The following is a 21,195-nucleotide window of genomic DNA, read 5'->3' as shown; positions in this document are numbered from 1 at the left end:
GGAGACACAAATCTCCATTGGAATCCCAGCTCCCCCGCTGCTGAACCGTGGCCTTAACCTCTCTATGCCTCAGGCTCCCAGTCAGTGAAATGTTGATTAGAATAGTACATAGCTCAGGGGATTGTTGAGATAATTAAGTAAAACAATTCCCATAAAGAACTTATGACAGAGCCTGGTGTATGTCAAGTGTACAATAAATGTTGGCCGTTATTATAATTTTTACAATTGTTATTACTTTGAACAAAAAGCAGACATACAACAGCCGGCTACTTCTCCCATCCCAGCATCTGGTGGCTTCAGCATTTCACTGGCACCTCTCTAAGCAAAACTCTTTTCTTGCATCTCCTGTGCAGCAACCAACAGTCCAATATCTGGCCCTGAGAACTGACCAAGACAGAGGCCCAAGAGGCTGGTGCTCCAATGGCCAGGTGACACATGGATCTAAAGTCCCTGAAGCAGCAGTATTTGTCCTTTCTGCATCATTGCATTGTCCTTGTTGCATTCCTGTGGAAGTAGAAAGCTCCCTCTCAGAATGACCACTGACCACTTCATTCAAGCCCATGCATGAGACCAGAGCCGGCTTCCTGGGTGTGCTCCCTGTGTAGTTGCCTAGAACCCTGTGCTTAGAAGGGCCCCATGCGTTGGTCAATGTGCTGCTCTTGCCATCTTGAAATTCTTAGTAATTTTTGAACAAGGGGCCCTCCCAGCTTTTTCGTTTTGCACTGGGCCCTGCAAATTGTATCATTATAGTGTGGCCCTATTGCCCCTCCAACTGCTAGCGCCCACAGGGAGTAGTGGTGGTAGGGGAGATCAGCTATTAGCTGATTTAAATTCAGCAAGGGAACCGTGTCACAGGCTATATGACTGAGGGTATATGCCTGCCTTCTAGGCAAGCATGGAAGGTAGTGGTTAAGATTCAAGTAGCCATATTAAGAGGCGAAAGGGGCTCAGGAACCATAATCTTGTTTCACTCTCTCTCTCTCCACCCCTCTCCCTCCCTCCTTCTTACTGTTTAGTGCCCCAGCATCTCTTCAGCCTAGGAACTAGGACCACATCGGTATTCCTGTCCTAGGGCTGCCATAACAAAGTACAACAGACTGGGTGGCTTATACGGATGAAATTTGTTATCTCACACTTCTGGAGGCTGGAAGTCCAAGATCAAGGTGTCAGCAGAGTTGGTTTCCTCTGAGGCCTCTCTCCTTGGCTTGTAGGTCACCGTCTTCTCCCTGTGTCTACACACTTGCTCTGTGTGTATCTGTGTCCGTACCTCCTCTTCTTTTTTTTTTTTTTTTTTTAATACAGGTTATCATCATTGTAATTTATTCCTTGTATATTCTTTATTTTTTTTAGAGCTCTTGACTTATTTATTTATTTATTTTATTTTTCTGGCTGTGTTGGGTCTTCATTTCTATGCAAGGGCTTTCTCTAGTTGTGGCAAGCGGGGGCCACTCTTCATCGCGGTGCACAGGCCTCTCACTATCGCGGTCTCTCTTGTTGCGGAACACAGGCTCCAGACGTGCAGACTCAGTAGTTGTGGCTCATGGGCCTAGCTGCTCCGTGGCATGTGGGATCTTCCCAGACCAGGGCTCGAACCCGTGTCCCCTGCATTGGCAGGCAGATTCTCAACCACTGCATCACCAGGGAAGCCCCCTCGTACCTCCTCTTATAAGAACACCAGTTATATCAGCACCCACACTAATGGCCTTATTTTAACTTAATTACCTCTTTAAAAACCCTGTCTCCAAATAAGGTCACTTTCTGAGATAACAGGGCTAAGACTTCAAAATGTGAATTTGGGGGTGTGATGGTTAATTAATGTGTCAACTTGACTGGATCATGGGCTGCACAGATATCTGGCTAAACGTTATTTCTAGGAGTGCCTGTGTGGGTATTTCCAGATGAAATTAGCTTTTGAATCAGTGGACTCAATAAATTGATTTGCCCTCTCCAATGTGAGTGGCCATCATCCAATCTGTTGAGGGCCAGTATAGAACAAAAGACAGAGGATGGAAGAATTTGCCACCCCCAATCTGACTGACTGAGCTGGGACATCCGTCTTCTCCTACCCTCAGCTCCCCTGATTCTCAGGGCCTCAGATTCACATTGAATTACACCACCAACTCTCCTGGGTCCCCAGCTTGCAGATAGCAGATGATGGGACTTTGCAACTTCCATAAAATTGCATGAGCTAATTCCTTGTAATAAACCTCTTCCTGTGTATATATCTAGGAAGAGCCTATTTGTTCTAGAGAACCCTGACTAGTACAGGGGAGGACATAGTTCAGCCCATGGCAATGTCCTTGGAGACAACTGCTTCTTAAAAAGGGAGTGGGGATGGCGCCATCTCAGGACATTGAGATGGTAAATCCCATGTCTGTGTGTGTGTGTGTGTGTGTGTGTGTGTGTGTGTGTGTGTATTGATACAAGTAGTCACACAAAGGCTTTGCTTTCAGCCTCTGAAACAGGACTCATAGGCCCACATTAAATCCAGGTTCTCTGCTCTGCTCACCCACCACCAGGCTTTTGCGTGCAACAAAGCACCACATGAGTGGCACTAAGAACATAGACAAAAAAAAAAAGAAAAAAGAAAGAAAGAAAAAACAGGCTCTGCACTCCCAGTTCTAACTTTTCACATCTGTAAGATGGAGGTACTTTCTACAACTGCCACAAGGATTCAGTTAGATAACCCACGTAAAGCACTTAGCATAGTAGCATTCAATAACTAATAACCATTATTAAATACCATCTGCAGCTTTCACATAGTACTGGTAGCCTATTCATTCATTCTTGAAATTATGGGTAAATAATCCCTCGAAAGCCATGCAGTTTCCACAACAAGTTTTAAGCTTACTTTTTGGATCAACCAGGGCCCCTAGATCAGCATTTCTGGGGAATCCAAATCCTTGGTGTAACAGAATTTACCTGATTTTCTCACTGAGGATCTTGGGACTATACTCATTACTTGAATTTTCTTTATATTAGTCTTGATTTTTCAGTCTTCCAATTTGTGGACCTGTGGTTGTTTCCATAATCTTGTCTGTGCATTTTTATGTGGATTGTGCTAATGGATTTTAACTGTTCTTTGGTGTGTGTGGGGAGAGGAAATTACTCCTCCGAAGAAACCGTATATGAATTGAAGGAAAATTTAATCTGATGGGAGGGGAAGAGTAATTGGAATATGATTAAGTTTTATATATACTAATATTTTTATTAGTGTTTGCAAATCCAGTTAATGACTCAGAAAGTGAGTGAGAGTTTCACGCTCTCCAGGTGAGTCTGTGATGATAGAAGCTGTGGGGAAGGGAGACCCACTGACCGTGGAACTTTTGGAGACGTTTGGTTCCATGACCTTGACCCAGGCTTACAATCTGTGACAGACACTGTGGGCTTGTTCACCCAACACCCATACCCACTGTGGGCTCCTTCCCCACTTGCCTTTCTCTATGATCCTTTTCCCATCCTGCGTTGCAGCCAGGGGAAGTCATGTGACACCATTCTGACCAATGAGGACTAAGCAGAGATCTGGGGGTGATGATACTAGAAAACATTTTCATTTCTGGATAAAAAGAAACAGAAAATGCTGGCACCATCAATCCCTCTCATTTCACCCTTAACCTTGAGTACAGATCTCATGTCTGAGGCTGCAGGAGTCATATTGGGGCCATAAGGCAACAGGCTAAAATGGTGAAGATGGCAGAATGGGAAGACAAAAGAGACGGAGTCCTTGAGCAGTTGAGCCAACTCTGAACTCCTCCTCATATGAGAAACTTAACCCTGATCTATGGAAGCCACCATTGGCAGGTTTTCCAAGATGTGCAGTTACATGCATTTCCAATGGACTTTAATTCGATGGACATCCTCAATGCCTTACAGACTACTTTGCAGGGAAAGTTTCTAAAAACATAATCCAGAGAAACCCCTGAACAAGGGTTTGGGTGGCCTCAAGGGGAGTAGCTTGGGCAGATAATCAACTGGGCTCAGCTCAAACAGAAGTGGTCGTACTTCCACAGTGAGAAAGCAAAAAGAAAAAGATGGGGCTGGGATGAGATGAGGGAGAATTAGGAAGTAGAGTCCAGAATGACTGCAAAAATAGCACCTTTTCTATAGGGAGTCTCCAGTGCTAGAGCAAAGAATGGGATACATCGTTTCTGCCTGCGGATGTTGTTTGTATGTGTCGTCTTGTCCGCTGGCATTGCTCCGGGCTGTCCTTTCACAGGAGCAATAAAATCAAGCCATGTGCACTTCACTCTGCAGTTTGCACAGCATTTTAGCATTTCTTTTGTCCTCTGATCAGTCTAGTTGTTTTGCATTGTAGCAGTGTTAGGGGGCAGAGGACTCAGGGAGGAGATAGATGGGCTGAGATGCTGGGTGGCACCCCAAGGAGGGGCCTCGTGAAAAGTTGCCCACATGGCCAAGGACTCCTCTGTTTTGGGTCCCTTCTGGGGCTTTGGTTCAGTAATCATGAAGGCTGGGAGGAGGAGCTGAGAGATCAGGGGGTAGGCAGAGTCTCCAAGGGCCGATGCAGGCTGGCAGGGATGATCAATACCCAGTAAGTAAAGGCAGGTGCAGAGCTAATGTGCGGCCTCCCTGTGGGCATCTGACTTTCCAGAAGCCACCTGCCAGGCTGGCCAAGCTCACCTCCCCTGCAGAGGTGCAGAGGCGAGGATGGCAGGTTCTGGGTGATAAATGGGCTCCTACCTCGCCACCTTTCCTCTTCTCTGTGTGTGTCTGTGCATGAGGCGCCTCATTTCTCATGTCAGCTGCTGGCTTAGGCTGATGGATGAGCCGGAATGCTGCTGCCTCCTCCGTGCACCTGTTTCCTCCAGCCCCCACCCCCATCCCCACGACCACGGCGGACACTGCAGCCTCAGCTTTCACTCCAGCAAATGTGAAGATTCTGGGTGGAACTGAGGGCAGCCTGGCCATGCCTGAAGAACACCACTGGGGTGCGCATTGTATAGTTTAGGCAGGCTTAACAGGTCCTGGTGATGCCACGAGCAATGCTGGGATGGCGGGGCTGGGGAGGTGATGGCTGAACTAACTAACACTCGTGAGAACTGGTTGTGAGACAGGAACTGTGCATCCTGGTGTCTCTTTAAGTCTCACATGACCCTGGAAGCTTTGCTCCCTTTTTGCAGAGAAACTGAGTCTCAAAACAGTATCACTTATATGAGTATCTGACACAGCTGCTAAGTGGAACAGCCAGAATTTAAGCCCACTTCTCTAGCCCCAAAGGCTGCTGAGGAGTAGATTAAGCGTCCATGAAATATCCCTTCAAATCTGAGATTCTGTGTTCCAGGGCCACCATGGATGACACGAACTACTAAAGCGTTGAATGATGCGTCAACATTTGGCATCTTCCCTCAGCTCCAAGAACTCCATCTCTAGTTTCTTCCCTTTCTTCTTGTTCTTATATCCTCCTCCTCTTATTCATCATCAACTCCTTCTTTTTTTTCTTCCTTTAAGGAAGTTCAGAATCTCTATAAATTAAGTTTGAATCCCTTGCTGACATTGTTGGTTGGGGTCTTGCCACAGGCTCATGAAACCATTTGGAAGATGGAGATATTGTCCCTTTTCCTCGTCTTTGTCAAGATTACCCCAAATCCTTGAACTTGGTCCATTGTTCTTCATACCAAGCTCTTCTGCGCCATTTGATTTCCTTGAGTGTATTTTATGTTTCTGAGAAGCACCAAAGATGCACAGAGTAAAATGGTCCCAGATTGAACCATTGACTAACCTTGCTGGAGCCATCAAGCTCATAGGTCAACATCTTCTTACAGCCCCCGAACAGCTGGTGTCAGCATGCCCCCTCTCCGAGTGCAGCATCTTGACTCTCCATACACAGCCTCCGTGTCTCTAAGGAGGTGATAAGCCTTTGGGAAAGTCCTCAGGGTTGAAAATAGCCATAAGCAAGTCCATTGTCCATCTCTACCTGGAGGTGCCCCCAGTGAGGTTCTCTCTCCTAACAGACCAATAAGATAACAATGGAAGTGAACTGCATTGCATATTCACTCTGTGATAGGAAGGGTTCTAAGTGTATTGTGTGCATTATCTTCACCATAAACTGATGAGGAGTGCTACTATAATCGCCACTTACAGGTGAGAAAACCAAGGCTCAGAGAGGTGAAATAACTTGGCCTTTGTCACACAGCTAGTAGGTGGCAGAGCCAGAAGAACATAGGCAATTTGAGCCCAGAGCCCACTTGCTTAACCACCATGCAAATTTGTTTTGTGCCTGTATGTCATCAGTGCATCTTGAAAGCAGAAGCGTCTACCACAGCAGGTCCCTATGCATCGTGAGGAAGTGTGATTGACTTGTCCTCCTCTGCTCTCCATACAAAGGTCCTTGGGCTCGGGGTTCTCTCCAAGACACTGAAATCCCCTTGTAGATACACCACAATTGCAATGGAACTAACAGTTTCTGGCATGGTTGGCACCTGCCGTGTGCCAAGCACAGGGCCGGGCCCTGCAGATAGTTATTTCGTTTAAAGCTCATAGCAACCTTATAAGCTGCTGTTCTCCCATTTCACAGATCAGGCCACTGAGGAGCAGAGAGGTTTTATAACTCACCCAAGGCCAGGCAGCTGGTAAGAAAAGGACCTGGAATTCACACCCAGATTTGTCTGACTCCATCTGACAGGTGGAATGGGGATCTTATCAGAGAAACTGTCCAAGCCTAGGACATTTCTGTAAAATCAGGCCAAGTAGATTCTAATGCTATTAATATGAAATACCTAACCTCCCGGTACTTCTGTGTATTTCACCCATAAGTACTTTATGAGTCAACTATCTGTGGGAAGAACTTCCACACCAACCCCAAAGTGCCTATAGGTTGTAGACGGTCCTCTGGAATCCTAACTCCTTGTCCCCACCTGGTTCAGACCTTCCTTTAAGAGCCCTGGACACAGAGGATCCCAGTGGATGTGACCACATTTGATGTGATAGAAAGAGATGGGGCTCTGGAGTCAGACAGACTCAATCACCTTCCAGCTGTGTGACCTGTGGCAAGGTATTTAACCTCTCTGAGCCCCAGTTTCCTCATCTATCAAATGAGGATAATGACACTTAACTCAAAGCGTGGTTGAGGAGGTAGAGAACATAATTATACATCCTTATTGCAGCCACAAAGCTGTGGCCCTCAGGTTCCACGGCCTCCCCACCCCCCAACCCCTGTGCCAGACACACTGGCCTTCAATCATTTTTATTCAATTACTCGAAGGTACAGTTGTTTTTCCTGCTCAGAGTCCTTTCCATATGCTGTCTCTTCTGCCCATACTCTGCCAAAAACATAGACCCTCCCAGCTTCTCCCCTGCCAAACACACGCGTGCACATACATATACATATATATATATGTGCACACAGACACACAGAGACCCAGAAACACACACACACCACAGAGTGACAAAGAGACACACACACACATAGGCACAAACTCATGCATGTAGATATAGGAGGCGCACACACATTACCTGGTTAATCCCTACACGTTCTTTAAGTCTCAGCTCACTTTCTCAGGGATCCTTCCCGAGGTCAGACTCCTTGGTTAAACAATCACAAAGAACCACATTCCTTCCCTTCATTGTGTTTATTTTTGCACTGACTCCCTCCCCAAGTCACAGGGCACTGCCTACCCCTCTCCTGTGGGCAAGAACAACACCTGTGTCTGCTCACCACCTCAGATTGCACAGGCTGGAATCCTGACTCCACTACTTATTGTCTGTGTAACCTTTGGCGAGTTCACTGCTCTGTGCCTCAGTTTCTCCATATGTAAGATGTAAAATAATATTACATACCTCACTGAGTTGTTGTAAGGATTAAATGAGTTACTACAGTGACAGCACTTAAAGCATAGCCAGCCTTAGAGGAAATACTATGTGAGGGTCAGCTAGCATTATTTGATGAATGAATGAATGTCTGGCATAGAGAGGACACTGAATAGATGGTAGTGACAACTAATATTATTATTACTATCACCGGATGTGGGTCGGCTTTTCAGGTAAGTGCTGCAGTGGTGGGTCAGTGTGTTACTTGCTGGTCATTTTAGCTCCTCAGTAGAGAGGCCTAGGCATGCAGTGGGTAAGAGGTTAGGATTCTGCCTCAGCCTGTCTGGGTCTAAGCCCCATGTCCATAATTCTGTGCAGCCAGTGCTTTAATCTCTGCAAGCCTCGGTGCATTTCTCGTAGACTTGTGAGTTCCGATTAAGGTAACACCTGTACATGACCCGCTCAGCTCCCGTGCCTTGCTCATGGTCCACACTCAGAGAATGCAACCCCCCGGCCCCCGCCATTATTGTTAATAACCATGGGCTGTTGTTACCTTGTTCTGGCCAGACATACAAAATTACACTCCTTGGAAATAATGTGGGACTGAGTTTTTGCATTTCATTCTCAGAAGATGAGTTGTGTCGTTGTGAACAAAGAACAGCACAGTTGTGTGTGTGAGGGTGTGTATGTGTGTATGTGTGTGTGTTCATGTGTATGTGTGTGTGTGGCATGCCATGCTGTGTTGAAATTATCCAGAAGCAAAAGCCCTCGGCTTAGTTACATATCAATTAGCAATGATTTCAGCTGTGAGAAACAGAAAACCTGACTCCTGGGGCTCACGTAGGAGGGCTTACTTTTCTCTCTCAAGAAGTCAGAAGGTGGGCAGATGCCAGCAGAGTTCTCTGTCTCCTCCATGTCAGGGCCAGCGCCCCTGTAATCCTCTAGATCTTTCCTCAGACTGTTGCTTCTGTTAAAAGATAAGTGCTGTGCTGAGTCCAGGCATCAAGTTTACATCAAGCTAGAAAAATGGAGTAAGGGTGGCATGGGTGGGTCCATCCTCTCTTGTCAGAAAAGCAAACACAGATTTCCACTGGTGTCTCATTAGCCAGAACTGTATCGCATGGGAGGACAGTTTGGGAGAGCCACCTGTGGTGCTGGGGACTCAGGTGGCTCCCTCCCCCCACAGTGGTCCTTAACATCCCCACCTCCACACCCAGCAGCAACCCTGATGACAGATGCTGTTCTCTGGCACCATCTGCCCAGTGGGGAGCTCTGTCGGCCCACCACTCCCCTGCCCCCCGACATTAGCTACAACTTCATTTCCCCACTTTCACTCTTACTCGTTCGAAAACAGAGTAAGAGGAATGGCCTTGAATTTGCTTAAATTTACATTAAAAATGTAAGTCTGGTACAAACATCAGACTTTATGATGAGTAACAAATTATAGGAGACACCTCACTGGGTTGTGACATGAAGGATGAAAATAGCAGGTGGAAATGGCCAAAACACAGGAGAAATCAGTTTAAAATAAGTAAAATTGGCTCTGTCTTAAAGGGGCTCATTTTAAATAATCTTCCATGTAAACAGTCCAAAAATCAGCCCATATGCCACAGGACCCATGTCCCTCATTGAATTGCCTCTGTGTTCCTCTGTCTTCTCTCCAATGGAACTCAAAATGGCGTGTATAGAAAGACCCATCAGAACATGTTGAAAATGGAAGATATTCCTTTGATTTACATTTAAGGGAATGCAGTTCTTTTTCTTTATGAGTTTAGATTTATGAACTACCTCTCTTCCCTCCCCCAACACACATGCATTATTTTAATGTTCTTTTGATATATATCTCTGCATGTTCTCCATTTCTCTTATTTTCATTTAATTACTCCACGGATTATTTTTAGTTTTCAGGCAAAAATTTGGGAAAGGAGTAGAAGCACACCTGTCACATGAAGCCCATGGTATCCTCTTGTTGCTATTTCTCTGTACATACCTCCAAGTCTTTGGAAATGGGTGGAGTTGGGGATCAAGTCCCCCTTGCTTTGTTAAACGTGAACAGTGGTTCTCAGCCATGGTAGGAGGTGTTGTGTATGTAACTGGTTACTAATATTAGAGTTTACAAATGATTTACTCTTTTCCTTTTCAATAAGCTGCAGCAAATTCGAGATTTTTAATAAGGGCAGGGGTGGCCTTCTGGTGGTGAGCAAGATACTGACATAAGGAAAAACATGTTTTACCTGTACCAAAAGGAGAGGGAGGCTGTTGTTGATACAGTGTGATTAGTTGGGGTGGTTAAAAGTATCCATCCATTCAACAGTTGTTTACTGAGCTACTATTGTGTGCCAAGCACTGTCTTCAGTTTAGAGCATACAACAGGGAAAATGTCAACATCATCCCTGCTTTCTTGGAGTTTACAACCTGGTGAGGGAAATAGACAAGAAATGAGACAAATAGAGAAAATTATTAGACTGTGGGAAAGCACTGCATTTCATCAGTCATGGCTGAAGCAAAGCTGCATCACAAACCACTCCAAAAGCCCAGGGGCTTATTTTTCGTTCACAATCTGATGGGAAGCTGTGGTCCTGCTGGTCTCAGCAGGGCTTGGCCTTAGGCTGCGCCCTCAGTCTCTCACCCTCCTCGGCTCAGTGGCACCTTGCATGCGTTCTTCTCATGGTGAATAGCAGGAGTTCAAGAGGGCAGACCTGGCCTTCTGAACAATTTAAAACTTCTACTCAGATCACATTTGCTGAAGTCCGTTAACCAAAACAAGTCACATGGCCAAGCCCCAAGTCAGCAGGGCAGGGAAGATTCAGGAAGAGGAGAGCAAATACTGGCCAAACAGTAATGGTGTTTATAACAAGCATTAAGAAGGAAATAATGGTGGTGGGGGTGGGAAGGCTGTTCTACGTAACATGGTTAATAAAGACCTCTCTGGGGAGAGTTGGGGGACAGTGGAGCTGAAAAAAAATCCATCCTGTGAAGAGGAGAGAGTGGTGTCCTTGGTAGAGACACCCACAAATGCAAGGGTCCAGAGGCAGGAAAGTGCTTGGAGTGTGGTGGGCAAGGAGGAGAGTGGGCTGTGGAAGAAGTAGATACATAACCTAGGATAGGATCCTATAGGGATTAAGATTTGGGGTTTTATTCCAAGTTTGATGGCCAACCACTGAAGAATTTCAGGCAGCAGAATGATGTAATCTGATTTGTATTTTCAAAAGGTCCCTGTAGCTTCACCGAGGAACATAGGTTAGAGATGAGGCTTTGACTAAGATGGCAGACGTTTCAATGGCCATGTATGTAAGAGGTTCAATAGCCAGATATTGCAACACTTCTCTTGGGAAACCAAAAAGGCTTTCTCTCCCACAAATTTGTTTGGCATTTCATAAAATCTGAGTACATCCCTGGGGTACGTCCCACCTGTGAACACCATCTTCTCGTGAAACGAGGGAAGATGGAGGTGGAGAGTCTTTTTTTAACCTGAATGTGAAGGTATATGCCTTGCTGGAGACCCATCCTGCATTCTGCAAGCTTGTGGCTCCCAGAGCCTTGGAAAAGAAACCACATTTACACTAATGTCAGACTCAGCCTTGAGGAGGGTTGATAAAATCCACATGTTGGGACACTGAAGACTTCACCAAGAGAATTCATGGAAATGTCTTAGACAGAAAGCTTAGCCTCTGTCCAGTGAGCCCAGGAGGTTATACACCTGAACCACAGGTCATTCACACAGGGTTCCATCCAGGAGATTAAGGATGGCCAAATGCACGCTTCTCATAATTCACATATCCTGTTGTATTTGCTGTACCTACTGCATGGAGAAGCAATGTCAGTGGAATCTGCAAGCCAGAAGCAGTGGAGAAGTGTTCCATCCTGAGTGTCCACTGCCCAAGGGTGCTGAGAGCTGTGTCTCTCTTCTTCAGACCTGCTCACTTCTTACTCAAGACCCATCAGCTTGGGAAAAATATACACAGGTTTTCATCACAGGTTTGATTTTGGCCACTTTCAAACCAACCCACCAGGGTTGTGTAGACACACCCCCTCAGAGTGACCCTGAGCTGGGCGCTGCAGGGGTCTATCTGTTCCCGTGACTCATATCAGGCTCGGAGCCCCCTCTTTACTCTTGACAAGGCTGCTCTTCCTGTTGGGAGACTTGGCTTGATGCTTACAGCCCTGTCAGCAGATGAAGCAAGACATATGCCAGTAGCAGGAAGCATGCATTAAACACAGAAACCTCTTCAGATCACGATTGTACGGGCCTGTTCTACATAGAAGACACTTGGCAGGCATTCACAGGAACCAGGTCCCAGACATGAAGAATTAATCAAGTGTGACACAGCCCTTGCTTTCCAAGGCTGGCCCCTTCTTATCTTCTGGGTCTCATCCCAGATGTCACCTCTGCCAGGAGGCCTTCCTTGATTACTCTGCCAAAGTCAGGACCCCTGTGTCACTTCCTATCATACCACCTTGTTTTCCCTTAATGGCACATACAATAATCTTACTTCTTTGTATATTTGTGTTTTATCTATCTCTCCCAATTAGACTGTAAGCTTTCGGAGGACTGAGATCTCCTCCTTCACTGTATCCTGCTACCTAGTACTGGATTTGGCACTTGGACATTTGATGGATATACGAATAGATGAATGAAAAAATGGGACATGCACAGGGGACAAAAAGGACCATTCTTTATTGATAATATCTTTCCCTATTTTAGAACTGACAGGCTTCCCCTGAAACTTTTCCAACTACGTGTTGTGGTTGAAATGCCTGACAAGTTTGGGAGCTGAAGTGCCTTGAGTCACAGCAAAGAGTTGGAGGGAGCAGACAGATCTATAATGAAGTTGTCACTTATTCTCAAATCAATGCAGACCATAATGTGGAAGCAGGTATGGCATCTCCCATCTTGCACCATGAAGGACTTGAGAAAGTGAGCTGAGATCAACAGGCAAGCAAATGGAGGTTCATGAACATTTAATAAAAATCCCAGAGAAGAGTCAGGACGTATAGTTATGACGCTGAAACAGATATATCTGCCCAGAGGTTGAGTGGATGAGATTGTTAACATTAAGAAAACCGTATGACTAAAGATTAGGCCCCTCTAACAAGAATGTTTTAGTTGATCACTCCTGTTGGATGTCATGAAATTATATGCCAAATATACATACAAGTGTCCACATACAGTTACCTGGGAAGAGGATCATAATTTTCTCAAGAGTCTATCATCTCCAAAAGAGGTTAAAGACTGCTACTCATAGGTCACTTGTGGAGAAGATAATATAGATCATAAATTTATAGAAACTAAAGGTGGAAATATGTCTTGCGTCTTGGTCACTCAAAGTCACCCCTCCCCTTGCCTTTCCAGTCGTAGAGAACAGCCTGAGTTGGAAGGAGGGTGGTTAGACGGGGTTCAGTGTCAGTTATGAACATGTTGGGGTTATGAGAGTGGTGGGGAAAAGTAGAGCATGATATTAGTTCACGGAATTTTTACGCATATCTTTACCGGATGTCTTGGCCCTCCACATCCCATCTTGGTTTAGCTCTTTGAAGTACATTTCCCTCCAGGTTATAGACAAGGATTCTAAGGACCATATTCCTGCTTGGTGTTTTCAATGATCAAACAAAGAAGCCAAAGGAAGTAGATGTCACTGTTTCGCAAAGTGTGGTCCATGGGCTATCATCTGGGATACTTGTTAGAGATGCAAATCTCTGAGCTCAAGCTCAGACCCACTAAATCAGAGTCTGTAAAGATGGGGTGCAGGAGTCTATGCTTTTAAGAGGCTCCTCGCATCATTCTGATGCACAAGAAAATTTAAACCTTGGTCGTAGTAGGAGCTCTCGAATGTTCTCCAAGTTGACTCCAGAGTGAACAAAGCCTGCCTTTGCATGTGTTCTTCTCCCTTCCTATTGATGCCTATCCAATTCTGTCTGTCCTTCAAGCTTATCTCATTGCCCATTGCATCCAAGAAGCCTTTTTCAGCTTTCAGACTTCTCCAGCTTCCACTGGCTTTTTTTTCATGAATGCAGCACCCAGAATTCTTGCCTTCCGCTCTTTTCCATGTGTGTGACTCTGGTCTCCTCAATTCCGTTATAAGCAATGGGCTCCTCAAAGGCTGCTTTGCACTCTATTCAGTGCCTCATTTATCTCTAGGGGCAAGAAGGATGTTCAGAAACAACCCTTCCTCCAGAGTATACCTGACTCTCAAAATGTTAGCAAGCCTGTTTTAGACTCTACAAAACAGAAACCAAATAATTTACCAACTTCAAGTACTGATGGTGTGTATGTCTTGCCATTTGGAAATCCCAGTCTCCTCCTGCTTTTGGTTTCCCAAGGCTGCCCTTCCTATTGGTATTTCCTTTTGAAGTGGTAGGAAATGGACCCAGAAGAACTTGAGTTACATTATTCAGTGCAAAGAGTTGGTGCAAGAAACTGGCTGGCCACAGCAGTATGCAAAGAAGCTCAAAGAGTTTCACCTACCCATGTTTGCTTTCATCCAGCACCTCAACTGGATGCTTTGCTTTGAGGTTCAAAGACTTCAAGGAAAGGGTGTTGAGCTCAGCATCCCCCAAGGACCTGGTCAGGACCTTGAGAAAAAAAACTGACAGTGGCTCAGGCCAAACTATGCACAGGATGACTGCACATCTTTGTGCTTTTCACCCTCGATTTCCATCTCATGAGACCTGAATATCTTCAGTACGCTTCAGTGAGCATCTGAAATTTTGGAAGCTTGCTAAAATCACATTCCATTCTGAGAAAGTTTGGTCATTCCCCAGCGTCATGTCAAACATTGCTATTTTTCTTTCAGAGGTCACCCATAAGGAACTGGACAATGGATTCATTTCAGTGCATTTCCAGTGATCCAGCAGGCTTCTGAAACCAGCGGACTTTAAATATATTCCCAAGGGTACATCTGAGTTTTATAAAACCATTCAAAATCTCTTTCTTAGTGCATGGGGCATTACCACACCAGAGTCTTAATGCATGACATAATTTACTTTTGCCTTTTCCCTTCGTTCTTGAACAGTTGGCCTGGTAGCTGCTCCTGGAACTCATAACGGAGATGTCAACTGTGGAAGTTGATGAAGTCCCAGGACCGTGTCGTCTTTCAACAGAACATTCAAAATTATTTTTGGAAGCCTTAAGAAGCACTATTGCTCTGCAGCCAAAGCTTGTTCTTTTTAAATAAGAAGATAGAGCTATGAGCCTTTGAAAGAAGGATTAGCATTAAAAAATTAATAATACATATAACGTGGATCTTCTCTTTTTCTACGTATTCACACAGCCCTATGTTTAAGAAAGGATATACGTCTACCACATTTTTATTAGCCTGTCTCAGCTAAGGTTTTACAACTTGGTTTGGATTGAGTACTTCCTCACTAGAAAATAGCCAGCTGAGGAAAAGACTACAATAATCTACAACTACAATAAGGTACAACTAGTGAAATCCGTGTTGGGACCAGAATCTTCTTCCACAGTTTGGGAAACAAAATACAAGCCGTGATATCAAAATCATTGAAGCAATTTATACCTTGGCATTTAGGGATATTTTAGAGGGTCCGACAACTCCCTGAAATTGAATGCAAAACTGCAAATGTGTGTGCAAACTTGAGTTTTAATGGGGAAAGGGTCTAACTCTCATTCGATTTTCAAAGGGATCTGTGACCCCAGAAAAGTTTGAAAAGGCTGCATTCAAGATCAAGTGTGCCTATTTGCTGAACCTATAAGCAGGCTGCATCACATGTCAAAACAATATTAATTCTGAAGACAGTGGAGGAAAATATCTGCAATCAAGATTACTCCAGATCATGTAGGGGATCCAGTTGTCTGACTGGAGAATGATATAAGGGACAGGAGTTGGCTTTTCTATTTTTTTTTAAATTGATGGAAATTTCACTGAACATTTGGGTGGCAAGGTCTCTGCTAGGAATCAGAATTCCAAACATGCATTGGCCCCACCTCTGTCTTTAATGGGCTCACAATCTACAGTGAGAGGTAAGGCAATCCCCTCTGTTTCTAAAATTATGGTTCACGTATCTTTGCTCTGCTGTAGGAAAACTCCGACGGAAGCAGCTTGGGTTCAGCAGCAAGGAGCTCCTGTGTTAATGAGTTGTAATAGAGATGCTCTTGCTGGTTTTGGGAAATCCCATGAGAGTTCAGAAAATAGGAGACCTCTCCCTCCCTCTGGAAAGCATACTCTTCTTGCCTGTCTGCTCACTGCTCCTTCTCCCCATCAGGGGAGGGAACATAACAATTTCTGTTTCAAGAGATTAAATTGCTTGGCTGACTGTCGTGGCCCTGGGTGGGACGAAAGCAGACCTCGTTAATGGAATGTGTAGCTGCATTTTTTGATGGATCGTTTTGAAAAGTATTTAACTGGAGAACATTAGCACAGCTTGGGCAAAAGTGCTTTGTGGGGAAATTAAATCCCCATATTTCTCCATCTCTGCAACTGCTCCCTTAGTACAGACTTTTAAAGGGGGCTTTGGCAAAGGCCGACATGTTGGGGCTGGCTCTGAGGGTCCCTGGACCACACCCGAGCTCACACTCAATTGGTCGTTGCTCTGTGGTCCTCACTGCTCATGGCCAATCTATCAGAGGCTCATAGCCTCTCTGACAGGCCATCTAGAAAGGATTGAGAGGGCCGGTTCAGCAAAGAGGAAGTGAACTGGGGGTGGAATGGGCTTTGGTCTCCATCGCAGCCCTTCCTGATTCCGGCCTATTTGGATCTAAGACCCTGCTACTGAAAACTGCCCAGCCCACCCACACTGTGAAAGTAAGCATCCCAGGTGACTCTTGGAAAAGCAATGCCTTGTGCTATGCCACCATGGGGGCCAGTCCCACCCCTGACCACAGGGGATGGAAACTAAGGTGAGCGGAGTGACCAAGAGTAGCCAATCACAGACCAGGGTATGATGGGTGAGCCCCTGGGACTGCCTTTCCCAGACAGGCCTAGATGTTGCCACATTTAGCTCCAAACCAGGTGTCTACAAAGACACCTTCACAATCAAAATTAATTCTTTGAAGGACAGGTTCAGATTGTCTTTTTTGGGTTTCCCTGGTGGCGCAGTCATTAAGAATCCACCTGCCAATGCAGGGGACACGGGTTCGAGCCCTGGTCTGGGAAGATCCCACATGCTGCAGAGCAACTAGGCCCATGGGCTGCAACTGCTGAGCCTGCGCTCTAGAGCCCGCGAGCCACAACTACTGAGCCCGTGTGCCACAACTACTGAGCCCACGTGCCTGCAGCCCGTGCTCCACAACAAGAGAAGCCACCGCAATGAGAAGCCCACGCACTGCAATGAAGAGTAGCCCCCGCTCGCTGCAACTAGAGAAAGCCCGAGTGCAGCAGCGAAGACCCAATGCAGCCAAAAATAAATAAACAAAATAAATAAATTTTTTTTTTAATTAAAAAAAAAAAAGATTGGCTTTTTCAGGCATTTACCCCCTGTTGGAGGTTTAGGCATGAAATTAGCATAATTTGACCTTCATGTCCCTGATTCATTCTATTATATCTCACTCAATGTTGTGGGCAGGGGCCCCTATTCTATTCCAAATAATTTGTTCTCCAGGATCTGCTCATCTCGTTTATACTGAGCTGAACCCTAAAGTGTGGAGCGGAAAGTAGAGTACACAGTGGGGTATTTAATGAAGAGATGTTGACCCTAAGTGGCCCCACAAGTTCATATTCTGCCACCTTCTCTGTGAAGTCCTCCCTGATCCTCCTACTGAAATAAATCACTTCCTCCCTCTCACAGCTGCCATCCTCTGCACCTATCTAATGAAACACTGTACACTGCTTTGGCATGACTTATTCACTCCCATGGCAGCCCCATTTCTGTGTTCCCCCAGTGCCATGTCAGACAAAAACTAGCATGAACATTTTGGTTAAAGTCTAGCCAGCCTGATGTTTTGGGTCGCTTCCCCCTTTAATGATAATCACACAGCTATCGCTGACACCTCTATGGTCCAGGCACTCTGTCTACATTATGTCATTCATATGTACCTCTTGCTACAATCCCCTAGTGGAGGATACTATAATTATCCTCCTTTACAGGTGAGGAAACTAAGTCTCAAAGAGACTGAGGTGTTTCCCCCAAGATCATTAGCTATGCTAGTGCCAGACTTGAACTCCAGCCAACTTAACTCCAAAGACTGTGCTATTGATCCCACTGGGACACTGCCTGTCCTCAGATACCCATGACAGAGCCTCCAACTGGGCAATGGTTCCCACCATTGAGTTGGAAAGCAAACCCTACATACAAAGTGGTTAGCTACCAATGGATGCTAAAGTAGTGGGTGAAAGTTTGATGAGATACAACGTGGGTGCAGAGTCCCAGAGTATCTTCTCTCAAATTAGCCATGAATTAGAAATGGAGACATGGTATCATTTTACATATCAGGAGAAAACTGACCGATACAACCTTAATCAAGTGATCAAAGCCAACATCATCAATATGGGGGCAAAAAAGGATAGCTTTTGTCTCCTGGTGTGAAGCACTGAGAAGGACACAGCATCACTCTGGTCTTCCTGCCAAAAATGCAAAAACTTGAATCTCATCATGAGGAAACATTAAGAACATGCTCTGAAAAACTGGCCTGTGTTCATCAAAAATATCAAAGTCAGGAAACACAAAGAAAGGCTAAGGGGCTGTTTCATGTTAAAGGAAACTAAAGGTTCTGGATTAAAGGTAACTAAGTGCAGTGCATGTTCTTAGGCTGTAGCCTGAACTGCAGCAAAAATAGCTATATCGGACATTACTGAGACAAGTGATGAGATTTGAATATGTACTCTGAATTAGATAACAGTGTTGTACCAATGCTAAATTTTCTGATTTTGATTACTGTGATTTTATACTGATTATATAGGAGAATATTCTTAGGAAATGTGGACTTTAGTACTTAGGGTTATATGGACACAATATCTCCGAGTAACTCAATGGTGCAGAAAAACATAATATGCGTATGTTTGTATAAAATACAGAAAGAATAATAAAGCCAGTGAGGCAAAGTAGAAATAATAGGTGGATCTGGGTAAAGGTGTACAGGAATTTCATGTACAATTCCTACAACTTTATAATTTTCAAAATTATATTGAAATTCAAAATTGCACTCCTGGAGATCATTGGCTCCATTTTACAGGAAACAAAACTGAGACACAGAGAGGCTGGGTATCTGTGTGCCTAAGATCACACAGCCAGTACTTGCCGGATCCAGGATTTAAGATCAGTTAGTCTATCTCCAGAGCCTATATTTTCAACAACTACTCTAAAATTTTGTTTTGGTATTATCCTGATATGTATGAATTTCTGGTTTGTCAGATGATCTCCAGGGGTGCAGTTCTAAAGATGAGCAAATTGTTTTTAGATTTGGAAGCCATTTCATCAAGCACAGGCTGTCCATGAAGGCCTTGAATGCAATGCAGTTAACAAGAATTAATAAGAAATTGGCAGCCTGATATTTTTGGCCCAGTCAAAATGTGTGGAGTCTCATTGCTAATTAAGTCTCCTCATTTTTCCCAGAGCAATGCCACCTGTGGGTTTGCCGGATTTATGTATTTATTTTTCCAAATGGCAGCTACCTGACAGTTTCAGGAACCTGAGAAAAATAACTAGGATATTAAAAAAGAAATGGGGTCTCCCAAAAATGCAACAGGATGGGCTCTTAAAAAATGATAGATTTTGGTGATACACCAAAACTGAATTGAAGTCTAAAACTTCGATTTTAAGTCAGAAAATTACCATTCAATTAATAAAGATTAATTTATACCTACTCGTTATAAGGTACTGTACAAGACACTACCGGGGACTTGAAGGAGAATAAGATATGGACCTGTTCTCAAGTTACACAGTAGAAGACCTCAGTGTCTGGAGCAAAGTGACCAGAGTGAGAGAGCAGAATGAGATGAAGTAAAAGTAGTGGCCCGACCTAGATTTCTGGGGCCTTGGAGGCCATGGGAAAGAATTTGGGTTTGATGCTAAGTGCCACAGGAATCCACTGAAGAGTATGAAGCACAGGAATGGCATTAATTGATTTACATTTTGAACACAGAATTTCTGGTAGTTGTATGGGCCAAGTCCAAAGCAAGAAGATCCAAGATGAAGCCGTTGTAGTTCATCAGGCAAGAGATGATGGTGTGCTAGACAATGGTGAGAACCCATTGGAGAGAGCCCAGTTCCTAGGCCACAGCTGTTTTGGAGATAGAGACATCATGACTTGCCAATGAGATTGGGTTGGGTTGGGTTGGAGTGAGGGGCAATGAGGGCAAGGCAGGAGCCAAGGATGACCTAGTTTTGAAAGAAGGGTATGATTTGGACACATGGGGGTGAGAAGGATGATCTTCTAAGCAGAAAAGTGTGAGCATCTGCCTAGATGATCTTCTAGGCAGAAAAGGTGAGAAAATGGCGCCCATGTCCAGGGAAGCAGGAGTAACTGGAATCTTTCTGGAAAATGAAATGCCAAAGGGAAAAGGGTGGGATATATGGTTGGAGCTAGAGTGGAAAATGCCAGACCAAAGAAAATGAGTTTCTTTCTGCAGGCAATATGGAGACACCACAGGACTTTGAACAGATTTGAAGACTCCCAGCAGGGCCCCGAGGGTTAGAACGAGTCCACCGCCTTCCTAATGACCCATTCTTGTACTCAGCGATTTAAAGAATATTTTGCATCTAGCATAAATCTCTCTATTGGCTCCGTGGAAAACACACACACCCACACATTGCCTACCTCACTGATTTTTAAAACGGTTTCAATTCCCTTTTAAGGCTGTTGGTGGGCCGACATATTTACCAGACTATTGACAATTTCACACATTCAAATTACAACCTCCAACTTCTGCAAATAAAAGATCTTTATGTTCCCCAGTTGTGAAGTTTACTTGCAATTTCTATGTAGAATGTTCCATCTGTGCTTGCATTCAGAGACTCTGTGAGCACATCTGCTCACTGCCACGTTTAAGAATCCCCAAGAAAAAGAAGGTTTTGTTGTAAAAGGCCTGGCAGCCCCACCTCTTTCCAAAGGATGCCTTGCAGATGCTTGCTAGAGTGAAACAGTCACGACGGAGGCACCGACCCCAACAGTGTGTCCAACTATTTTGAGAAGTCCAACACCAAAGGAAGGCCACAGTGATGAGCTTGATAAGAGCTCCATCAGGCTTTTTTATGCTATTGATGAGATGCCCTGTTTGGGCATTCTGTGGGTCATTCTGTCACTCAGTAAGTATTTGAAATAGTGGATGTGAAAGGCATCAGCTGGAGAGTATCAGATGAAGAAAGAAAGGTGTTAGGAGAGTTGGTCTGACAGCAGTGTGAACAAAAGACCTAGAGGTGACAGAAAGACGAGGGCAAAGCCAGTCAGAGGCTACTATGGGGAAGCAGAAGGTGCAGGAAATAGAAATGACTTTGGAGTCAGTGGGCTCAGGTTCAAATCCTGGCTCGGCTGTGTGA

At 44.8% G+C, this 21,195-nt stretch overlaps 1 long non-coding RNA gene across 1 annotated transcript in view; it reads left to right on the top strand.

Moving 5' to 3' along the window:
* LOC309624412 overlaps positions 1 to 20,987 on the top strand; it is a 415,281-nt gene extending 394,294 nt beyond the window's left edge. The window contains exon 3 of the long non-coding RNA XR_014241883.1: positions 14,778 to 20,987. This is a non-coding gene — a long non-coding RNA (uncharacterized lncRNA). The remainder of the gene's footprint in view (positions 1 to 14,777) is intronic.
* The last annotated feature ends 208 nt before the right edge of the window (positions 20,988 to 21,195 follow it).

This window comes from Balaenoptera borealis (assembly GCF_965194805.1).
Source record: "Balaenoptera borealis genome assembly, chromosome: 1".
NCBI lineage: Eukaryota > Metazoa > Chordata > Mammalia > Artiodactyla > Balaenopteridae > Balaenoptera > Balaenoptera borealis.
This window is presented reverse-complemented; position numbering and strand designations above follow the sequence as displayed.